The sequence below is a fragment of the Falco punctatus genome (assembly GCF_963210335.1).
Source record: "Falco punctatus genome assembly, chromosome: 8".
Classification (NCBI taxonomy): Eukaryota; Metazoa; Chordata; class Aves; order Falconiformes; family Falconidae; genus Falco; species Falco punctatus.
Window position 1 is genome coordinate 20,523,460 of NC_137588.1, and position 12,299 is coordinate 20,535,758.

Genomic DNA, 12,299 nt, shown 5'->3' on the forward strand with positions numbered 1-12,299 from the left:
GCTGAGCAGGGGGTGGCCCATCTCATTTTGCAGCGCCCACAGAAACCCAGCTCAGGCCCTTGCCCACTGATGCTGGGGCACCACTGCCTGCCCTGGGCAGGGCCTGAAGGGGCGACTTCAAGATGAAAATATCCCTGCTACATTCCCTGCTCCCAATATCCTCCCAGCCTTACAGATGAGATGTAATGTAGCTCAGCAGCCTCAGAAACAAAGAAATCCCCCCCTGAAGTCCTGAAGTATATATTTTCAATTATTTTTTTTTTTTATGTCCTAGTTTGAGGGATTGACATTTTTATCACACAGATGTGAAACATTAAGTGTAGCTGGTGTGGGAAACTTTTTGCAATGGAACAAAACAATTTCTAGTACTCTTGCCACAACCCATGAAGCTACATTAAAAAAAAAAACACTTCAGCAGTTAAATATACCATCAGCAACAGCTTCACCTCCTCATGAAGACAGTTCCTTCGAAAAATAGTATTTTCACAGATCCTTATGTGTCTAAATAGGCAGATATGTTCTTTGGAGATTTTCCAAATAATATAATAGGGAAATGATTACCATTTAAAACAAGCTAAAGTTAAAATAAAAAATTAGATGCCCAAACACTCAGTTCACTTTGTAAAATTCACTTTTTATCTGTCTGCGTATTTAAACATCTGTATATACTGAAGATATACGATCTCTACAGTGTTACTGTACTATACCTGTGGGCTGTATTCTTAAATAAATAAATTCTTACTGTAGGAAAATCATGAACCTGAAGACTGTGTCCTCACCAAAATTAAGATTACTACTAGAAGTTCAAATACTACTAACTAATAAATCAGATTATTATTTTTTTTAAAAAACAGCACTGAAAATAATCTTTTCACTGCTTGAAGAGCAGATTCTTTAATTTCCTAGGATGAAGTTTTCTAAAAGCAAAATCATATTAAAACCAAACCAACAAAAAAACCACAAGCAAAACCAACCAAACAAAAAACCCAACAAACAAAAAACCCCAGTCCACAGATACTTTTCCTAGGTCAACTCCTTTAGAGTTGGTGCAAGCCAAGTCAGAAAAAGTATTTGGGTAGCCAGCAGAATGGGTGACCCTCCCAATTCACTTCTGGGCAGCTTTTGCTCTCTAAACCCTGCACTAAATACAACGTGGAAACAGTTTCCATTTGTTAACCTCACACAGGCTGCCCTTGCTCTGCAGTAGAAATGAATGCAGGCACTACCCAGAACTGTGTTATTTGGAACCAAATTTTGCCCTCCAGGGCTGTTGCCATTTTTTGACCCACAAAAACACAGATGCCTACACAAACGCCTGTGTAACTATTTCAGCATAGTATGTGGAAAGGAGCAAAGTGGTAGATGGCAAAACAAAATTAGCATTTCCAGCTTCCTGCCTCAGTCACTTCTGCAACCAAAGTAATTTAACGTAAAAGCTTTCAAGGTACCAAGTTTTTCATAAAGAGTTTACTGGCAGGCCTGCCCAGCTCAGTCCCGGGCTACAGGGGGACAAGTGTGGATGGAGATGTAACTTTCACTTCAACTCATTAGGGCCATCATCTATGCGGGAAAAGATTTTCCAGTAATGTACACACAATATGGTGGCACACAAAACCTGTTTTATTTTCCTGACACTTAAACCCCTTCCCAGATGACAGAACCTAAATTGACCCTTATGAAGCTGAGATGTAAGTGCTCACATGCAAGCCCATGTTATAACAAGAGCAAAGCCAGGACTATATTGGAGGAAGGATGTGTACCAGCTGACCTGGGCACATCCATGCAGAACCTGCCCACGAGTTTCTAAATTTTTAAACTTTGAAATACAGAAAAAAAATGAGCGCTGCAACATCAGTTACCATTGGAGAGTAAAATGGTTGCTATATCCGGTTTTAGAGATGAGTAATGTAGACCATAAACACAGCAACATTTCTAGAGAACAACTATATTGAACTCCAGTTCTCTAACTGAATCTGGGCACCTTTTTTGAAGACAGAAAGGTGCCTGTCCCCCAGCCTGAAGCAGGATCTCAGTTTCCTTAGCAATGGAGACAGCTTTGTGGCTACCAACAATACTAAAAAAAAAAAAAAAATATTATCTTCAGCTATATAGTTAAAATCTGAGCTCCTCAAGTTTTGCTGGGCTTCTGATTGGAACTATCCCCACATCTACATGACATATGAAAAAACAAAAGCAGACATAAAAGGGACACAGAAGTCATATGCATGACAATCCAAGCTAGAATCAGCAGCTCCCCCCAACCCCAGTTTCAGCACGAAAAGGGGAAAAAAAAGAAGCATTTGCATAAATACATTTTGTATCTGCTGATGAATCTTTCACAGCTTTGCAGATAGTTTTAAGTAATAATATTGTCACAATGGTTGTAGAACAAATTTGTGACTAAACAGATAAAAAAACCCTACATGCCTGTGAAGGACCCAGCAGCAACCATTTAGGGAATGGATTCCTTGGAACTGAGCATTCATAATCCAGTGCCTACTGTGCATTCACTCCCTTCAATGGCTATGGTAATTAGGTTGTCTCATGTTATTGTGACCTACAATCTATCTATGGGGACACTCCAGGGGAGCTCTGGGTCCTAAATCTACTAATTTCACATTTAGAAAGACCCAAGCATTACAACAATGCTGAATTGATATGCAGAACATTCAGATAATTTTAAACACTTGAATCATTGTCCTCAGATGTAAAAAGATCAGGGCTTCCTTCAAGCGCACATTGTGCAAATTCACTGGGTGTGTCACATTACACTGAAGGGATGTTTGCTGAAACGCAACTGGGCCATGGAAGTGGTAGTTGATTAAGTGGAAAAAAAAGGAGCCTTGGGCACAATGACCTTTATAAACCATGTATAAAATTTAAGCTGAGATTCACAGCAAACTTCTTTGGTTTTGGTTGGGTTTTTTTCTCATGCTGAGAGAAGATAAGGTAATAAACCAGAGCATACAGTAAGTTTCTTGCATAAGTTACAACCTTCTTACAAAATTTTGCTCAGTTATCTAGCTTCTGGCTTTAACAGTATATTATCACTTGATCCAATCCTAATAAACAGTCCAGATAAAGTTACAGTCTAGTAATACCATCGTGTTAAATAGTTCCTCAGTGCCTTAACATTTGCAGTCGTGGATGACTTAATAGCATACTCATACATTATAGCTGAATGGGCAATCACACGGAAACCTTGCAAACAAGCTGCCAGTTTAGGACAGAGCATCAACCTAGAGCAGACAACCTACAGTCTATTTCTGTATAAGAGATTTTTGGGATCTTCTTACAGTCTCATTTACTCAAATCTAACCGAAGTGCCATTTCTTAGAGACAAGCAAATGTTCCCTATGAATTTCTGGACGTTGGCAGAAGAGCTCCAGAAAGCCTTGCAGCAGCTGCTCTTTAGGACATTGCTAACCCCACCTTCCCAGCCCTTCACCCGCAGCTTAAGCAAACGTGGCAGCCTGGGGACTAGAGAAGGGAGGCAGAAGTACACATCTCCCTTGTGCCCTGCCACAGAAGGGGAAGAGGAGGGCAGATACCTAGGGAGAAAACGTCAAAGCGCCCCAGCAAGATTTGCCAGATCTTTCAGAGCCCTTACTAATGCAATAAATTCATTTCTGGGATGGTTTAAAAAAACCTCAAATCACTGCCACAGTGAATGGTTAAAATTACATCCTGTAAGTTAGATTGAACGCAAAACATGTACAGGTTTTCCACTAAGAAAAATGAATGTATTTATCTTTTTAATTGAATCTAGCCATATAAAATGATCTTGTTAAGTAGATTAGAAATCTTATGAGCTGGGCCCCCATGTGGTTTGTCTTTAATATTTGTGCATCCAATCACTGGTTTTGAAAAGCAGGAATTACTCATTGCAACCCTAATGTTATATTTACTCAGGATTTAGGACTATCTTAAGATTAGACTTGACTTAATTGTACCGAAGTATCAGCAACCTTGGAGTCAGACTGCTGAAACTGATTATCATTTACGTACCTGATACCTGCATTCTGCACATCTGTGAAGAAGAAAAAGAGACTGCTACTTCTTGCTACTGCTGGAATAAAATTAGAGGATATCTGGGAAGTCTGAAAAACAGTTTTATCCAGAGGCTCCAGTGAAATATTTATCTTTTAATGGAAAAATTTTAAACATGAAAACTGTTCTACTAAAAAAAATATGAATTACAGTTAACTGTAATAACAAGAAGGCATTTCAGGAGTCCTTGTTACAGACTAGGAGCTCACATCAATTGCTGCACGCAATATGCATTAGGAAGAGGTGAATAGTCAGTCACTCCTATCTTTTCCTTGCAAGGGATTCACTGACACTTTGACTAGATCTGCAGAAGCAGCTCTGCAGAGAGCAGCCAGACTGCCCACAGCCAGGGCACAGAACAGCCCCTCTCTCACCACATGCCATCCTTCAGCTACATCATCAGTTCCTTCACAACACCTGTGCTCCTCTCAGCTTTTGCAAGACAAGGAGGCAACTTCAAAAGACTAAAGGGAATGCGGTCAAAGGACCTTAAGATTCCTATTATGCTGTCACTGTTTCTGTATTTATGCCTTAAATGTCAACAGGAAATTACATCTATATGCTTTCTTTCTAAATCACTCATTATCAATTCTCTTTGTTTAACCATTAGCTAAGTAAGCATATATATGGACATCTGCTTATATTATTTCCAGCCTGCCTCTTCTTCACTCACATTACAATTCCTGGGGAGATTCCCATCACAGTTTTTGGAAAAAGCCTTCTTAAGCATCATGTTTAGGTCTTGCGGCAATACTAGCCTTGACCTTGTTCTACGTGAAAGGTACTGCAGAAGTTCAACATAGTGGCATGTGGTTCTACCTCTGGAAGCTTTGCAGGTAATATCATTTGTTTAATGAAGCTGAAGTGTTACCTTAACTTGTCAAAAGAGACTGAAGAACAAGGATAGCAGCTGCAAGGAAGGAAAAGACACAATTCCTAGGAAAACATTTGCTTTTATCAGTCAGTAGAACAGTACTGTAAGTCTGCGCTATATTTGTCACAGGGAAAACAAAAAAGAAAGAAGATAGTTATTAAGAGTCTGTTTGTGTTTCCTACATGTACAAAATGACCATTACTTGTAAAATCAGTGTTTTGCATAGATTAGAGCAGGAAATTAACAACAGTCACCATAGATTCAAATGCAAGACAATATACGCTTTCATAATATAGAATAAAACCTAATATACAATAAAAGCCTTAGACTCTAAAAAAAGGCCATCCATAAATAAATATAGCTATAAGCACTCTGGACTTCTCTATCAGAGGTGAATAATGAAGCAAGATAGCCATGATCAGACCTTACGTGTGATGACTGTAATACTATTACGCATCAGTTTAAATCACTTTCAAAAAACACCACACCCCAAGCTTCCAATTTAGACTGACTTTTTAATATTTTTCTGAGGAACTGTGTAGTGTACTTGCACTTAAGTTCTATAAAAGACATAAGCAGGGATTCTTGCATTTACTATGCAGAGTACCTTAATAAGACATATAATATATCCTTTTGTCCCCTAATACACAATGCTGAGGAACTTCTCAGTTTAATTACATAAATATGGCATTTTTCAAAAAATGTTTGCAATACAGATAAAAAACCGCAAATGTTTCTACTGTTATTTGGTTTTGAAAAATAAAATAAATAAATCTACTTTGAGGTGCTAATTTCTACCTTACACAGAACAGACAATGCCAAAGAGTCCAGAGACTCAATTACAAGGTGGCTGTTATCAAGAAAGAAGTATTCTAAAAATGCAGAGGCCTCAAATGGTTTGTTTTGATTTTGAAATAGACAATCTGTCTGAAATTCTAGCCAGACACTGAAGTGGAGCTGAAAACCTTTGCCTTTAGGATTTATCTTTTATGCAAAATAAATGTTTATTGTGGAATAGTTCTGTAAGGTATACATGAATCATTTTTAACCACAATATTTCCCAGATAAACAGAACTGCTGTGTTTATAATGAAAATTATTTCAGTTACGTAGATAGCTCAGTTCATAAAACATCTGACAGTATGGAAGAGGTATTTGACAAGCCCTAACTGGTATTTTTTCTCTAATCTTTCAGGTACTTTCTGCTTGTGAAAGGAAAAGCAATGAAAAGTATATGCAGAAAGAGAAAACTGCTTGGAAACAAAATCCTTTTCCCTAAAAGCTGGGTGCAGTTGCAGGGGTCAATGAGGGAAATCAGGTAGAAACAGCCTGCTTACTCCTGTGATCAAACCGCTGCGTCGCTAAGACTGGGGCCCAGTGGTGCTTACTTGCATAGAAATTATGAACTAATCTCATCTTGTTTGACACAACAGAGGGTCAAATCACACAGGTGTTATTTCCAGGTGTTTCTCATACATTGCCATTACATTATTATTCATTCACCCCATTCAATGGGGCTTTAGGAATTGGAGCCAATTGCTCCCATTCCCCTGAGCTCTTTTAGAAACCTACCCTGTATTTTCCTCTCTACGCACAAAGAACAGTATCACAGGTCTCTGAGAAAATAATACCTTGCAGAAGAAGCTGCCACCTGAGCCTCTCTGGACTCAAAAGAAGCACAGTGCAGAAACCAGAAAGGAACTCAAATTTGAATGAGTTCCTACAGTCAGGAAATTTTTAAAATAAACTGGATTTTTAAGGAAAAGTTGGAAGGAAAAGTGGGTAGCTAACATGTCAAGACAAAGAATGGAATTGCTGCTAATGACCTTGACTGCCTTTTACTGCTTAGTAAGCTAATTATATTAAACAAAACCAGAGCAGAGGAAATTAGAAGGCATGTTGATGTTTCTATTCCTTCCAAATCAAAACGGTAGCCAGCATGATGTAGGAAAGCCCCCTCAAGTTACATACACTGAGAAAGCTATAGTATATAACATACAAGCAAAGCCAAACAAACATTCTAAGTATATTTTGGTTTTTAACAGCCAAAGGCTATCCCTACTGTGGCTGTGCCCTCACACATGCCACATGCTCTGTAAAGCAGAAACCCACCTTTCATATCAGACCCTAAAAGAATATTACAGCTAAAGGTGAAGTTGAAGTGAAGAACAGAAATTACCTCCTGAAGCTCAACATGTTTGATAATCTCAGAATGGGTAATAAAACTCTTCTGCAACACAATCTTTTGGATGAGCTTTCAAGAAGTTTTTTGGAAGAAGATATTTTCTGAATTTGTATCATAAAGCTACTGGTTAGTAGTCATGTTTTCTGGTAAAAAGCTATTTGCCAGTTAATATCCCAAAAACATGATTTCTGGAGCTTTACAAAAATTATGCAAACTGCTGAAGTAGTTCTGGGCTCACCAGTATGCATAAATTGGCAGCTGACACAGCTACTGCTAAACAGCCTCCCCCAGGGATAGCAGGGCTCCTGAAAAGCTGGGTAGTGTAACATGTATAGACAGCACATGCCTACCCATCCCTACTTGTATCCCATTCTTGTGGTGTGAGCGTGAAACCACTCTTCTAACAGAAAAAACACCCATGGTATTCTTTTGCTAAAGTCTGATGTAAAAGATAGAAAATAATCTAGACAAGTAATTAATTTTAAATTAGAAAAGATTTAAATTAGAAAAGTGTAACCCTTTGGGGATAGAGGAAAAAAAGTGGCCTTTTCAGCACCAGCTTAGTGGCATGATCCCAACCCACTAATCCCATTTCTTTGTGGTACCTCCAGAAAAAAAACCTATATCCTGATGGCATAGGCAACCTGGAGACCCACAGCATACAGTATGCAGTGGCCTGACCAGAGTTCCTTACGCATTCAAGGCTATGCCTGCCTGCCACAGCTAATACAATCATGGCCAATAACTTAATTACACAAAGACCAGGGAATTCAGAGAGTAACAGCTCCCATTCTCACGCATAGCACTTAGCTCAGGCAGAAAGTCAGCATCAAGGACTGTACGTGCACAAGGAAATTTATTGTTGCAAACCTGCGTATCTGAACATCACACTAACACAGCAGCACTCACTGCTGAACACACAAACTGTCAGGTACAGGTACGTAAAGCACAACAGAATGGTCTCGATTTCTTAACACAAGTGGAAAAGCAGAGAACAGCATTTCAGCTGCTCTAAGTTCCTTTCAGCAGCAGGCCAGCTGGAATGCCATCCACACTTCCCATGGGTTTGCCACACCATGAAATTCCCTCCTGCCACTCCCCAGGTCTTCTGGACCCTCTGGCTCCTCCACACACTCAAATGAACTTGGTGCAGCCTGGCAACCAAGCTGTGCACATTTTTTCAAGTTACAAAAACCATGTCCAAGTTTGCCAAAACCAGTGACCTACATTTAAGAATAAGTAAAAAGATCTAAAAAAAAAAAAAGTGTGTGTGTCAAACTGTTTTGATTATTGTAGGAAATTTATTCTTTCTAATTAATATCACCCCTGCCAAGTGCTGCACTGAAAGTAGTACTACAGACAACAACAGTGATCTGCAAATGGAACAGGGACAACACAGATGGGAACTCCTAGTTTGCAGGTGTTTTGTTCTATGGTGCTAGTGAAACAGAATCAGGCAGTTACTCCCCAAAATCACCTTCTGCTGAAATACTGCTGCACTAGCTGCTTTGTGAAATGCTGCTCTCCTCCCTTCCCCCACTCCCACAATCCTTTCTCAGCTCATGAGGGTTCTATTTGCAACGCCACACAAAAGGATTAGTTGTTTCAACTTTTCTGGTTTGCTATTTCCAAACAGCCTCAATACTGTCTCTTTTGACTGACCTCGACAACATTTTACTCAAGACTCCCCCCATGCCCCGCCCCCTCCCCAAAAGTAACCAAGCAATTTTGCTTGACAGCAGTATGGAACCAAATCAGAACAGTGAAAATACACACTACTTTTAAATGCTGCTTGCGTAGCACTGCATCTCTGAACTGAACAAGCATTTTTTGCACTTTAACCTCTCCACACAGCAATACAGGGAATGTGCGTTAAGTCAGCTATGAAACAACAGGTTTTAATGCAGTTACTCTTTCTCTAGATTTGCCACTGACATATTCTGCAATCTCAGACAAATCAGTTTGTACCTCAGCTTTCTTAACTGTAAAACAGGTATCAATGCATGCTAAAGAGTCTTAAAACACTTCAAAAGTTTCAAAATTGAGACTTTGAAAAGACTAAGTACCAACTTATTTTCACAGAATGCAGACTGCAGCACTATGGGGAAGAAGTATCTTGACTATGTAATCACATTTAGGACAGCAGCTTGTATGTATGTGCTAGAGCAGTTTCAAAGCAAATGTCATTTTTATACTACATCTGCCACAACCATATTTAATAGAAAACCATCACAAGTTTTTTGGTGCCATGAGTCTTTGTAATAAAAGCGTTTGGTTTTGTACTAGGCTATAATGGCTCCGCAAGAGCTGTCAGGGTTTATCACATCAAAAATCCATGCACCAAAGAAGGAGTGGTTGCCCAAAGGTTTGGTACTTTAGACACATTAGAATCTATTTCATTAATAACACATATTTGTGCACTTGGGGTTTCTGACTTAGCTTGATCATACTGAAATATTGCCCATGCTTTCAGAAAAAGAGGCTTTTGTTGCGGCACTTCAAGGGCAGATGCACAAATACCACCACTAGTGTTCAGGAGCAGCCAGATGAGAGAGGCTCAGGTGCCAGGAGCCCCAGCAAGCCCCCAAGCCACTGTGACATCCAGCACTGTAGGATTTACTCATAACACATCAGTATCTAGTTGAATGGTTTGTGTACCACCTGATTCAGTAGCAAGTGTAGAGCGTGAAATTATGCAGTGTCCCAAGCTCAGAAGAACTGCTGACTGAGGACAGTTGCTTCCCACTGTTAGGCTGTCTGAGATACCAGCAAAAGACATCAGGGAAGTGTTCACTGACCCATGCAGTTCCCAGGGATGAGGCCACATGCAGAGGTGTTTGCATCCCAGCTTAGTAACTGCTCTTTGTGAAAGTTTATCAGGTCAAGATCTTTCTCCATGAATTTCCAATATCTGATTTTAATTCTGCACAGCCCTAGTTGAGTGGGAAGGCGGGGGGGGGGAATATGTTTGCTCTTAAATGCCAAGAAACACAGGATCTAGAGTGACAAACAACTGTCTTGATGAATAATTAAACCATCCTTTACTTCCAGCAACTGAAAAAACTCTGACTTTTTCTATAATCGAAAGCCAACTTCTGTTTTACAAAAGCATTTAGACTCCACAATCTTTCAGTGGGAGGTTATACTGCAAATAGAAGAAAAAAATCAAAACAAAACAACCCACCCAACAGTTACAGAGAACAAGATTTCTGCCCTCTGGAACTAACAAGAATTAATAGATACAACACCATTACATGAGTTGTATGTAGAACTTTGATCCTATTAATTGTATCAATAGTAAAGACTGTCAACACACTGTTTCAAAATATTTCAAAGCAAATTAAGGTATTGGTAAACCCCATTCAAGTTGCTATTGTCACATATACTCATACCTTGAAGTTTGAAATCCAGAAACAAGGAGCTCTACAAGAAAAGTTACTTGAATAAGGCGGCTAAGAGAAGGCTTCATAAGTAAAGGCAATGTCCTGAAATAGTTGAACCACAAATAGCATAAGGCCAAAAATGTCCTTTTTTTAAGTAGAGTACAAAACTGTTGCAGTCTGGCTAAAACAGCAGAAGACAGATGGATTTCTGGGGGAGCAGAGGAACAGAAAACACATTTCTATAGAACTGTTTCAAACTAAAAGTGGTGTACATTTTTCTATGCTGTCTGATTCTACAGGACTCTGGTATTGAACCCACAAAAAATTCATCCTGTCATGTTACAAAATTGTGTTTCTATCCTGTTGTATATATTGGCACATACCATTAGCAAGAATTCACAGTGACATCAAACCAAGACCAGAGCTTTGTTGCAAGGAAGATGCACTGCTGTGAGAAACAAGAGGTTCAGTTGTGGGGAGATCTTCCATGACATGCATGTCAAATTGTAGTACCAGAAGAGGAAGAGAAAAATAGTCAAGCACTGGTCTTTCCTTGGGGATATTCTCAAACAAGAGGCAACATCTTAATACCCTTGAAAGTCAAGCAAGATTCTTACCATTGATTTTAAGGAATCAGGACCTTGGTTTCTTATAACTAATAGTATCTTCTGTTAAAGAAAAAAAAATAATACACCTGATCCTTATTCTATAAAAAGCTATTTTAATGCCACTCTAGCAGCATACACTTCATGCTCATTTAATTGCCACAATCCTGAAATAGTGGCCAGCCAGAAAAGCCAGGCTCAGGAGAATGTGTTTTTCCCCAGAGGTACACATTTTGATGAAAATAAAATCTATGGCTCTCTTGCATTAGAAAATTTCAGGTATGCAGCTTTCAGAGCTAACTCTCATTTCTTTGTACATTAACAAGATTCTCTTTCTCAGCTAGCTGTGGGTTTTCCTTTCTCACAGTTATCAATGGGATGGCCTAAGGTTAACAGCCAGCCTTGGACCATCAGTACTGTATTAAAATGAAGGCATTTGTTGCAGAACGCAAATGAAATCCATAGCTGGTAAACGTATGCCAGACAGACTGACTGAGAAGCCCAATCTGGGCGTAATTTGGCACCACTGCTGCATGTATTTATGTCTTCCACAAAATTTTTGCTGAGTTTGTTTTAAAGCTAACAATCTTTTTAGTACAATACCTACTTCCCTAAAGCACTGAGGCCAGTGAAAGAAACACCTTGCAAAGTGGCTTGTAGAAGAAAGGTGAAGGAGGTAGCATATTCAGCTTAAGAGCAACACCAAAGACAGTCCAGTATCTATTTTACTAGTCCAAAACTATGGGAGGGTTTGGATCCACATCTGAGCTTTGTCACAGTTCTCATCCTTCTGAGTGCTCAGATAATAAAAAACACCCGCAAACATAGTCCTCCAAAGTTTGACTGAGTTAATAGAATTTTCCTCAAGGTTGTGCTGCTTTCCCTCTGCTCCAGCCAGTCCTTGGAGGAAAAAAAAAAAAAAAAAAGAAAAAAAAAAGAAGAAAAAGAGGAGTGTGTGTGTGTATGACTGTTTCAAAAGAACCTGTTCATATTTCAGTTCAAAGATTTAGGTCACTCATTATCATTCTTTCAACTGTTCTTTGATTTAAAATCTTTAAATATCTTAAAATAAGGCCACTTACCACATGTCTACTGAAAAGATGGGAGTAACTTGTTCGGCAGTTTGTGAAATAGGCTGTGCTGTGAGTGAAGTGCTGCATATCCTGCTATTTATTTCAAGGCTATGCTGAATTCACCATCAAA